The 12178-nt window shown below is 44.1% G+C and overlaps 1 long non-coding RNA gene across 2 annotated transcripts; it reads right to left on the bottom strand.

Annotated features, from left to right (window-relative positions):
• Positions 1–417: 417 nt before the first annotated feature.
• LOC106149936 lies at positions 418–11970 on the bottom strand. 2 transcript variants are annotated; one of them, XR_001236433.1, is made up of 4 exons: positions 11868–11970; positions 11307–11394; positions 9930–10032; positions 418–687 (listed from the first exon to the last, which is right to left on the bottom strand). It is a non-coding gene; the product is annotated as an uncharacterized LOC106149936 (long non-coding RNA). The 2 variants fall into 2 exon arrangements; XR_001236434.1 differs by lacking the exon at positions 9930–10032.
• Between the last annotated feature and the right edge of the window lie 208 nt (positions 11971–12178).

Genomic DNA, 12178 nt, shown 5'->3' with positions numbered 1-12178 from the left:
AATCTGTACAGTACACATTTAAGTTAATTATTCTACTCCCTACATTTTTACATCTGTACATACAGTTTCATGAAAAACTTTTTAAAATAATATCAGTTACTCATATGCCAGCATGAATAGATTCCAACACAGAGAGAGTGGAGAGACGGCAGATGTGAAACCATAACAACAGGGATCAAGGTCAGGTCTGGTACGTTATGCAAAGTGTGCGTCTCCACAGAACTCTCCCCCTTATCCACACAGTAGAGACAGGTAGTTCTTGACACATCTGAAGTCACAGGCTATTGTAATTTTCAGATGTGGTGGAGTATTCCAAAGGCAGACTAAGACAAAAGCTTTGCAGACGATGCCGCTGCCATGATCAAAGCAGAACCACCACAAGCTACCCCCTCTCAGCTATGCCCCCACTTACTAGTGCTCCATTTCGTCTGTGTGACCAGTGGCCAGGGCCCTTGGTTTGTCTGTGTGAAACAGAAAGGGACTGTCTCAGGAGAGCGGATGTATGCAAGCTGGAGGCACACAGCTCTGCAGTGTGCCGACTGGCCGCCATGGGCCTCCAGTGAAGAAGCGGCAATGTATGGTGGGTAAACACAGCTGGGTCTTGCTCACAGCCTCTGCTGGGGTCAGTCTAGAAGATTCCTCTCTCCTCTGTGGTTCTAGATCTCATCAAGTTGTAGGGACAAGGGACTGTAAACAGGGAAAAGAACAGAATGAGGACCTCATTAGGTCTTCCGGCTGATCCTGACTAGGAGGAGTTAAAACTTTACTAAACACATTCCCCAGGGAAATAGGTCAAGGATTGGGGCAGAGAGAGGGGAAAAAACAAATGAAAAATGTCATTAGGACATAGACCAAGAGACCATAGAGAGAAAAAGCTGAAGAGTACAGACAGAGAAGTACACAAAACCAAGCTGAGCTAGCCGCCCCTCTCCACCTCCAGCACGATGCAAGGGGCTGACTAACTTTGGGGAAAGCCCTTATACAAGGAGGGACTGGCACGTATGCACTAACACACATGTATGTAAGAGTCTGCCAAAAAACGTCTACATCAGGAAAAGGAAATTTCAATACTACATTCGCTGAGACATCATGAGATGAATACAAGTTGCCTTGGCCCCCACAATTACAAACATCGCTCAAAGCGGTGGTCGTTAGCTTCCAGGCATTTGTTAGTACGGTGAGGTGCTGAAGTGGGTGTACATTCTTTGGCAGATTCTATCTAAACATATATATTTTTACTCTAGGGTTACTGTCATGATATTCACCTGATGGGTACAGACTACAACAGACATCCACGCTCCCCCTTACTAACTCTGAGCTAACCATGAATAATGCACCCCATGCCAACCCACTGCCCACCCCAAAGACAAGGCCCTGAAAAGTAGGTCAAGAGCATGTAAACACACAGACAGAAAGAAGCTCCACATGGACCACCGGAAGAGGTGACAAAGACAGAGGTGCCTGGAAGCCAACCGAGTTCTAGCAAGTTCCAGTTGCAGGTAAGAGTCTTTGACTCCTCTACAAAAGCATCAGGGAGCAAGGGGCGCACATATCCTCTGTCTTTCTGGAGTCCCCTACCCTGGTTCTTAGTTCTTATCAGGGTAACTATCTATATTCTCCTTTATTTTCCTTCCCCAAAATTTTTTCTTTCCTTAAACTTTGTATCCTTCATGCTTTGCTGATACTGAAGTTCATAAATCCCAGTGAGCTGGGCTCCACAGTGGAGCCCTGGCAGCCTTGCCGGGAATGTGACATCTTTGGTTCCCTAACTGGTAATCAGATGTAACAGCCCTTTCCTTCTAACTGGGGGAAGTAGACTACCTGGGTGAAAAAGAGTTTGAGTAGAGTAGAGGAGAGAAGGAGGAGAAAGAAGAGGAAAAGAAGGGGCAGCAGGGTTTGGCAGTAAGTGCCTTTCTGCCTGGAGCATCTCAAAGGATGCCCCCGTGACTAAAAGCCTCAGGGATTCCTTTCGGGCCGTGGCTACTTGTGAGCAGATGAGATGGAGCACTGTTAAGTGAGACCACGCTGAAAAAGGGTACAGAAGCGATGTCAGCTGCACAACCACTACCTCCTGCCTTCGGGAGCGAAGCACTGGCCCAGGCACTCATCCTCCTCCGTACAGCGCTGCCTTACACTCAGAATGTGCCAGACTGTATGAGCGGCCACCCTGAACTAGATGCAAGAGGCACAGTCCCAGGTTCCGTTTCCCACTCAGAACGAACTTGTTCCAAATTCCTAAACCAAAGTCTATTATCTCAACGTCATAAACCTTATTTCTAATTAAGATGATCTATGTCTCTTTCAGAATTATGCCTTCCAATTAGCAGGGAATAAGGCTACTCCTGCTGTGCGTTGACATGTAAAAGTTATCATGGAAAAAGTAAAAAATTACTCCAATTACATGAAAGTATTAGTCTTCTGTCCAGCTCACTCTGAAATACGGGCTCTTCGTATTACACTGAGTGTATGTGTCTTCATTAAATACGTTTGTTTGTAAACAGCTATGCTCCTCAATACTTTAACAAAATGCCCCTCAGTGCTATTAAGTAGCGGAGTGTCTGCTCATCAACTACAAGTTCGGCAGTTTCTCACTTCCAGTGTGTGTGCACGTTATCTGCACCTAAAACATTCTCTTGACCTTATTACAGAAGATAATTTTACCCAAGGGAAGTACGCAGGCTCTGGCATCAGATTTTCATTGACATTTCTCCATCATGTAATTACTCTGTGTGTTTTTAATGCTGTATGTTCTACAGAAAGATGACCCCATTATGTAACAATATTAGCTCTCTTCTAGACAAATTAAATAAAAACTCAGAAATATGGTGTCAAAAGGCAAAGTTATAGCAAATTTAGATAGGGATCTTAATTGGCCTTATTTGTAATTGCAGGGATGCTTCTTTCAAGTTCAGGAACGTGGAGGCCATGTAGAACTAGATCCTAACCCCAGTTCTGCCTCTCCCTACCTAGTGACTTAACTTCTCTACATTTAGTTTTCATCATTTCAAAGCAGGCTGATGGGAGATCAAGTAAATAATGGATGCCGAACTATGTCACATAATAGGTGCTCAGTAAATGCCAACACCACTGTACTCAATGTTCAGCCTTTCATAGGAGCTGAATGTTCATTCAGTTATCTGGAAAGAGGTGCAAAGATGTTTTGCTTTCCCTGTGAATTGGGGATATTCTTTCCAGAAGTGAAGTTCAGGCAGTAACTGTACCCCTCTGTACAGTTTCCACAGGCCAGCTTGGCCGTTGTGTTTCCACGTCGCTTGCACGTGTCTTCGCACTTTCTCTCCTCCACAAAAGCCCAAGAAATGCCGTCCTTTGTTGTCTGGCCTCACAATCTTCAGGAAGCCTTTGACTGTCCAGAAAGAAATCAATTAATTCAACTCTTATTAAGAGCTGGGTGTAGTTGTGCATGCCTGGAATCCCAGCACTTGGGAGGCTGAGGCAGGAAGATTTTGAGTCTGAGCCCAAGCTATGTAACTTAGCAACTTAGAAAGGCCCTGTTAAAATAAACAATAACTTTAAAAGGTAGCTCAGTGCAAAGGTCCTGAGTGCAATGCCCAGCACCACCAAAAAATAAGTAAAAATAAGATTCTTAGTTGGTAGTGGCTGGCTAACTCACACACAGAAATTTCTATTTTCAGGAATATTCATACAAATGCAGAACAAGTTGGCAGCATTTCAGGCAGCAAATCAATGCAAGACACACTTGTATGGGAAAAGAACCTAGAGCAAGGACAGGGTTAGAATCAAGATCCCCTAAACTGCTGTGCTTAGGCTGACTGTGGAGACCTTATTGGTCGAAGAGACAAAGTGTGGCTTCCTTTGCAGGAAGAAGTTTTTACTAGGTAGGACTGCTTTTATCAGAGATCGTTTTAGCTGTACAGTCATGTGCACTATAATATTTCAGTCAATGATGGGCTACGTACCCAAAGCTAAGACTATAATAGAGTTTAAAGTTTCCTGTTGCCTTGTGGCATGGTAGCAACTGTAACACTATAATATAACACCTCCCATGTTCCTGTGATGCTGCTGACAGCAAACCTACTGCTCCACTGGTCACGCAAAAGTACAGCTCATACGACTGTGTACAGCACATTCCAAAGCAAATTCTGTCAAACACTTCTGTTTGTGAATTGAACTGTTTGCAAACAGGAGCGTTCATGAACCAAGGTACTACTGCACTTGAAAATTTACTAGACTATACTTTCTATTATTATTTTAGAATGTACTCCTAGTTACAAAAAAAAAAAAAGTTTACCATAAAATGGTATGCCAGGTTATGCCACCAAGAGTTCACACATCTCTTGTGTACCAAGTCCCCTGGTTCCATGAAGAGGCCATGTGGAGTGACTGACCCAGGACATCTAGGTCTGTATAAGTTCTCTGTGATGTTCACAAAACAACAAAACCACCCTGGGATTCATTAACGTGTGGCTGTATATGACTCACCTACTACATCATTCTGGCTCTGAGAAGCATCACATGCAAAGCTGCATCCTACAGAAAAATTTAAATGACTTTAATTTGCTTCTTCTGCCATATATTTATATATGTACAGTGTACTATGCTTCATGAACTTAATTCGTTCCACAGTCCTGTGGAAGATAGCTCAGTCCTGTTTATGTGGGGGAAGACGGTCACGGTTGTGCTCCTCTCCTGATGCTTTTGCAAACAGAAGCAAAATTTTGCCAAACTTTTCAGTTTGTGAACTGAATTGTTTGCGAACAGAAGCATTCATGAGCCAAGTTTATTACGTTTGTATAAAATATATACATAATACATGAGTAAAGAACCCTGTCACTGAGCTACACCACCATCTCCCCCTTTTCTCTTCCTTAAAGTGGGAATCTGTGATAAAAGCACATTTTTCTTCCAGGAAGAAATTATTGAATTACAGGAGCAATTTAACTTATAGAAACAGAATTATTTGCATTTTGGTTATGGGTGTTTTTAGATGGAGAATAGGACAGATTTGGAATGATAAAACCCCAAATCAACCCCGAGGTTTTACTTTTTGTCATTTTGTTCAACTTGTCTTATGTCAGGTATTTATCAGAGACAACACTGAGGAGGAAAGCCAGGCAGCTTCACACATGCATTAATGCCACCCTGAGAGCGCTGTCACGGTGCCCGCACGGGGGAGAGGTTAATGGCAGTGGGAAACGTGCAAAGAAAGGGACACACCACATGACCTAGGTAATCTACAAACTGAATGATTTCTGAATAATTATTCAATTACAATTTTTCCCAAAAATAAAATATCACTCAGCAGATTGTATTTTCACATAAACTCTGTAGGGGTACCTGTTACCATTTATAAGTTCATCACTTCTATTTGCTTTTCTTGTCCAAAACTTATTTTTCTTTTATTTCTTATAGCTCAGAGCAGGAAATAGAATGACAGAAAAGTTTCCCAAAAAAGTACCATCAGGCATTTATTCTGATTCATCTTGGCCTCTCAGTGAAGTCAGATTAGGTTAGCCAGGGAATATACAACCTATATAACCCAATGTAATGTGCTTATAGCCCAGCATTGCTTCTTGAAATAATCACTCCTGGTAACTAAACATTAAACCCTCCTGAGCACAGTGAGACTATTTCCTCAAAGGTGTTGCACACCCTGCCTCAGTCACGGCCTCACCGATGCCCTCTGGGCAAAGCACGTTGGAGGGGTAAGAACCGCCAGCCCCAGGGGCACAGCCAGAAATGCTGCTACCAGCCCCTCAGTGGTGTGAGAAGCAGCGTAGCCTCCGGAAGAGCTTGCTGTCCCGGCAGTGGGAGTTAACACAGCTTGTTCTCTTTCACACTCAAGATAATCCCGATGAGCAGAGTCCAGACCTGCTCCTCCCTGAGGGTGAGGCCTTCTCAGGCGGCCAGATCCTCCCAGCCTGGGCGAACAGAGCAACCTCCCCAGGGGAGCAACCTCCCCAGAGCCCCCTCCGCTGCTGGCCCAGTGTTTCTGCCGCTGCTATCAGCAGCCTAAGAATTAGCTCAGACCCTGCAGTTACTCTCGCTTTTATCAAGCTCATTTACTCCTCAGGTACTCCCACTCGCTTTTTCTTTCTTTCTTTTTCTTGGTTTGTGATGAGATCTCGGTATGCAAACTCCTGGCAGGCCGCCTGCCTCAGCCTCTGGAGGGCGGAGGCTATAGGCTGCACCACACCCAGCCATCCTCACGTTTTCTTGCTCCACTCAAACCAGTGCTTTAGAGAGTACTGAGCGCGGTGGAGCCTCTCCCGTCTGAGTGCTGTGGAAGACGGCGTGGCAGCGGTTCCTGGTCTTTGTTAACCTCACTGGCTCCTCAACATCGCAACATCTTGTTAAATTTGTTTCCACAGTAAGCAGCCCGTGCTACCCGGCCTGAGCTCCGTTTCTCTAACTGGACTGTGATAATGTAAATAAGGCTCACCACCAATTCTTTTTTTTTTTTTTTTTTTGGTTTTTCTCCGGTACAGGGAAGGGCTCACCAATTCTTACGTGAGTGTCCTGCAGGTTTTTGCTGGTGTTTGAAGAACAGGCAGTGTCTTGGTCTGTCCTTGCTGATATGACTAAATGACCTTAGACTGGGTAATGTTTAACTACAGAAATGTGTGTTTCACTGTTCTAGAGGCTGGGGAGTCTGAGATCAAAGCTCCAGCAGATTTACTGTCCCGCGAAGCTTACTGTTTGCTTCAAAACAGTAACTGTTGCTGCATCCTCACATAGTGGAAGAGTTAACAGCTCTCGTGTCTTTTATTAGAACATGGATTTTGTTCACTAGGGTTCCCTTTCATGACTTAATACCCTCGCAAATGTCCCATTTCTTTTCTTTTTCTTCTGAGACAGTCTCCCTCTGTTGTCGAGGTTGGTCTCCAGCTTGCAGGCTCAGTGAGAGTCTCCTGCTTCAGCCCGCAGAATAGCTGGGACTACACGCATGTGCTACCGTGCTTGGCTCCGTTTGTTTGATTGTTTTAAGGAACTGAACTCAAGGCCTCACATATGTCAGACAAGTGCTCTCTGATCCATATTCCTGGCCCTTATGATCCGCATCTTAACACTTCTGCATTCAGTATTAAGTTTCAGCATAGGAATTTGGGGGACACCAGCATTCAGGGTATAGCAGATAGTGCTGGCATTCCGGACATAGCACCCCAAAATATGACTATGGGAGACTAGAAGATCCAGATAAAATGTATCTTTTGTGTATTGTTTCTTTTGGGAAACCCACAGACACAGAAGCTCTGAGAAGTTACCCATTTTAAGGACAATTTACACCTAAATCCCTAGATAGTCTCAATAAATACGGAAAGCATCCCCGTTAATCCACATAACAAACTCTGCCTTCATGTGATGGGCCTTTCCCTGGCGTCTCATCCGAACTAACCCTCTCCCTCTCCCTCCCTTGTCTCCACCACCTCGCAGAAGCCTGAAGCCTTTATTTCTTTTATAATTCAGGATTACATCTAAGTCTCAATCATCGGACCACTTCTTTTCACACTTGTGTGGGATTCTTGTGTATATGTACACAGTTTTCTTTCCAATGTTAGGGCTTGAAGCCAGGGCCTCACAAGAACTTCAACTCACCACAGTGAGCTCTACTCCCAACCCTAAAATTGTTTTGATCTTGTTAACCTTAGAAATATTTAACTCATAAGCCAACCAAAAAACGTAGAAGGGTACAAGCAAGTGGATTCTTTCCCCCTACAGGGGTCTTCTCTGGTCCTTTACAGTACTCAGGCCCTCTTCTCTCTTCTGACTGCTGTGATGGGTGTCTACTCACAGAAGCTTTGACACCGAATTGAGTGGGGTTTCCTTTACAGCAGTTCTGCAACTCTTCAAGTACTAACTGGTGTCGTATGATTCAATTCACTTCCGAAACTATCTTGCATTACCATCAGACCTCATAAGTGAAGGAGTCAGTCCCGCAAGACTGTCCTCACTGGATGGTCACTGCAAGTCCAGGCCTCCTGAGCTTCTGGCCAGCTGGCTACACGCGGTTGCCGCTGCCCCTTCATGTTCCATAACTTTCTATACAGTTCATTTAACGTGAGAAGACGCTTTGCTCACATTAATGGTTTTCTTGTGCAACTCAGGAAGAGTCACGTGGAAGAAACCTGGGGAAGGAGTGAAAATTTCCCTGCCCTGTCTCAGGTGGACCTCAGCGTGGTCACTAACCCACTAGTTATGATGACAGTAAATTCTGAACTGCCCTAAACTGAATCGAGAGGGTTAGGAGCTGGGAGGGAGGAGAGGCGGGGGAGGAGAATCAGTGCACAAGCCAGTGGAGCAGAGGACGGGACTTGCTGTTTGGTGACTCCCTATTACGGGCTGAATTCCATCTTCCCAAAACTTGTGCTGAAGGTCTCCCACCCTTCAGAATGTGAACTGATTTGGAAATAGGGTCGTTGAAGTATAAGTAGGTAAGAGGAGGTCATGCTGGTGTAGGGTGGACTCCAGTGGACTGGAAGAGACGGACACACTCAGAGGGAGAGTGTCACGTGAAGAAGCAGGCGGAGACCCAGCTGAGGCAGCACGAGCCAGAGGACACCAAAGGCTGCCCCAGACTCCCAGAAGATAGAGGGGGCATGGGAAGATTCACCCTCACAGCAAGCAAACCCCGCCTACCCCTCGCGCTCAGACACCAGGCTCCAGAACTATGGGAAGACGCAGTTCCACCCAGCATGTGGCGCTGTGCTTGGTAGCCCTAAAATATAGACTCTACTCCCTTGATCAAAATTGGATTTCAAATTTTTTTCTTTTTTTTTTTTCAAATTCTTTTCTCATACTACATTTTATGTAGCACTTATTAAATATGGGAATACTTTTTCCATGTGTTAGCTTGTGAAATGTCTGTATTTCCTTTCTTTTTTTTTTTTTTGGTCCAAGCTCAACGAAACACCAGGGTCTGTTTTGTCCACCTGCGTATACCCAACATCTAGAAATGAAGGGTCTCTCCGTAAGCACCTTGTCATGAATACAGGAGCCGTCCTGCCACTGGAACCAGAAATTCAACTGCTGCAGGACCTCGAGCACCTTCTCTAGGGAAGGAGTCAGGGCCAACCACATCTTGTGTCAGCTCCTTCGCTCAGCAGGGTAGACATTATGGTTACGCCTCTTCTCTTTGCCTCAGGCTAATCTACAGAGCACCCAGACGCTACCAGGCAGAGATCAGGAGCCTGAGGTAAGTTCTAGAATGACAGCACTGTGCACCTACACAGACAGGCCTCGAGGCAGCATCACAGTGTGCTGCCTTGCTTGTGCGTCTATGTGTCTGTGTGTGTGTGCACGTGTCACTGGGATTGAACCCAGGGAGTGCTGAGCTCCGTGCCCAGCCCTCTCTCCACTTTATTTTGACACAAGTTCTCAAATAGGCTCAGGGTGGCCTCAGATTTGTAAATCTCCTGCCTCAGCCTCCGAAATAGCTGGGATTATAGGATGTGTCTGCACTTTTGGAGAGGCAAGAGTTGTTCTTCCAGGATCCCCACAACAAGTAAGCAAAGAATGTGAGTTCAAACCCTGGCATTGGACACAACCCCACCCCCGCAAAAACACAAACAAACAAGGAGTTCTGGAGCTTGGCAGAGGAAGAGAGACACCTGAAGGGGACAAACAATGGATCATAGCAGCTGCCACTTCGAGTCAGAATACTGCACATTCTTTAAGTCTGCAAAGCAAACTGACCCACTGGTAACTACGGCTATTCCCATTTATCATGAGGAAACTGAAGTTCAGAGAGTTTAAATAAGTTCCCCAAAGTCACATAATTAATGGCCGATGATAAGCCTGAATTTACCATCAGGGATTTGTTGCTGTGATACTTGGCCAGCTTTGCAATCTTACCTAGAGCTGGCCTTGATAGTTTCTTTTTCATGCAGTGGTTACTAAAAAATGAAAAATACATGAGGTTCAGAACACATCACTCACTGGTGACAGCTTACCTTTCCGTCACCACCTACTCGATAGCAAGCATCAGTATAAGGGGCCCCTGAGATACGTGCATACTCAGTTGTATTAGGTCTCACGTTCCTCCTAATGCAGGACCTGCAAGTAGGAGGAGCTCAGTAATGTTTATACTATGGATGGATTAAGTAAGTACTTATTGGTTACCTATATGTACTTTAAAAGAAATTAATGTTGAAATTTCATGTGAGAGAAAAAAACACCTACAAAAGCATTGACCTAGAATTGAGCAATTTCAGTTGCAGAATGCTGCAAAATACTTATATTTTTTATGACTAAAAATGCATTTAATGCTACACTATGGAAAATTCCATCCTCAGTTGCCAAGCTGCCCCTTTTCTCAATATACATTCCCCTCCTGCTCATGCTCCACTTCCTGTTGGGTTCCTTTTTCACACACCTATTCCAATTCTGCATGAGTTGTTGCTAAATCAGGAACTTTTTGTTAAAATCTCCAAGACAACAAAATAACAAGTATTTCCAAATGAGAGCATTCTGAAAGGTAACTTCTGCTAGTCAGGCAGTTGCTGATGGTAACCCTTGGACTAACTTCCTCTCTCCCTGGTAAGAAAACAAGAAATCAATTGGTACAGCACACAAGCAAGATAACAACTCCCTACTCCCCAGCTGAGCGTCTGTGAAACTGTTCCTACCGATGTCTTTTTTTGTTTTACTTGACTGTATCCTTATCTGGAGGAACACTATGCAAAACACTAATCATAAAGAGTGAAGATTATCAGGGAGTATTTTAAAAATCAGTCTCTGGATATTTCCTGGGTACAGTGAAGCAGTTGGATGGGGAGATAACTGCATGTGTTCTACAGCTCAGCAGGATAAGTATGGTCGATCACAATTAATCAAATATTTCAAAATAGCTAATAAAAAGTATTTTGAATGTTCCCAAAACATAAAGAATCAATACACTGATACATATGCCAATTATCTTGATCTGATCATTGCATATTGTATACAGGTACTTAAATATTTCACTGTACCCCCATAAATATGCATAACTACTTGTCAATGAAGAACAAAATATGGTAAAAAACAGAAAATCAATCTGTTGTATCTATCTTTTGAAAGCCATGGAGCTTCCATGGTGGTTTATAGCAAAAGCAATTCAAAAGCTTCATCTCCAAAAGAGCTAGAAAATCCCTGCATCTTTCAAATGGAGACCAGTCTAGTAGATATTTCCTGTACTCCACAGCACAAATGCAGAAAATGAGACGCTAAGCAGAGAAAGAAGTGAGTAACCGGCCTGAGTGTCCTTCTGTCCTATCTTTATCCCACAGTGTGGAGCTCAAATACTGCAATGAGAGAACTTTCCCGGGGCTCAAGTGCTGAAAGTAACCCACCTGATCTTGGGTTCTACCGTGGGAGACCTTTAGGGCTAAAATGCTTGCATTTTGTGCTTTGATATTTATGATGTTCTATCGCCATCTCCTGGAAGAAAAGACCAAGAATGCAAAAGAATGTTAGGATTTCAGGCTTCAAAGGAAAGTAATTTTTCTCAATTGTCAAGTAAGATAGAATTATACAGGAATCACTAAAAACACATGCTCGCATCACACTCCCAGCAAATCAGCACGATGTTGGGGGAACAAGCCAAAGGGCAAACATGCAAGGCTTCAGGGTTGGATATTCGGGAGCAAATGATAACATAAAACCTGGGTAATGAGCCTTTAACGTCCACATCCCCAGAGAAGGTCTGAGTCCTCACGGGTACAGAGACGTGAGATCCCATCTTAGGAGTCAATAGAGCTGCAGGAGTGCAGACATACCCAGAGAATAATTCCCACACTGGCTCTGAAAATGACCACCCTTGTGTTTGCAATCTAAATCTCAGAATTTGGCAAAAGAACTGTAAGGATTTTAAAACATCAGTAACAAGACTAAGCTTAGTTTTGCCAGATTACCTCTTATTTCCCAGGCTGGCTTGTTGCAGTTATTCACACGTACGGCACAAACAACACCAAATCAACTGGAATGTTTGGCTTCATGTGCACAAGATCCCGTACAGCTTTGTTCCAACGTTTGGCTTCCATGCCAACAAAGAACACAGTGAAACACACGCGTTTGCAAACACACTTTTATTTGGATCTTTGTTTCCCTCCATCAGTGTCCTCACGCAATGAATGAAAAAAATCATAAAATTTCAGAGCAGGACACACTTCTACCCCACCACTTCACACTCCCAAATCACAAGTTAAACACACACACACACACA

Source organism: Chinchilla lanigera, unplaced genomic scaffold (assembly GCF_000276665.1).
Source record: "Chinchilla lanigera isolate Chin_1 unplaced genomic scaffold, ChiLan1.0 scaffold00057, whole genome shotgun sequence".
NCBI classification, from domain to species: domain Eukaryota; kingdom Metazoa; phylum Chordata; class Mammalia; order Rodentia; family Chinchillidae; genus Chinchilla; species Chinchilla lanigera.
This window is presented reverse-complemented; position numbering and strand designations above follow the sequence as displayed.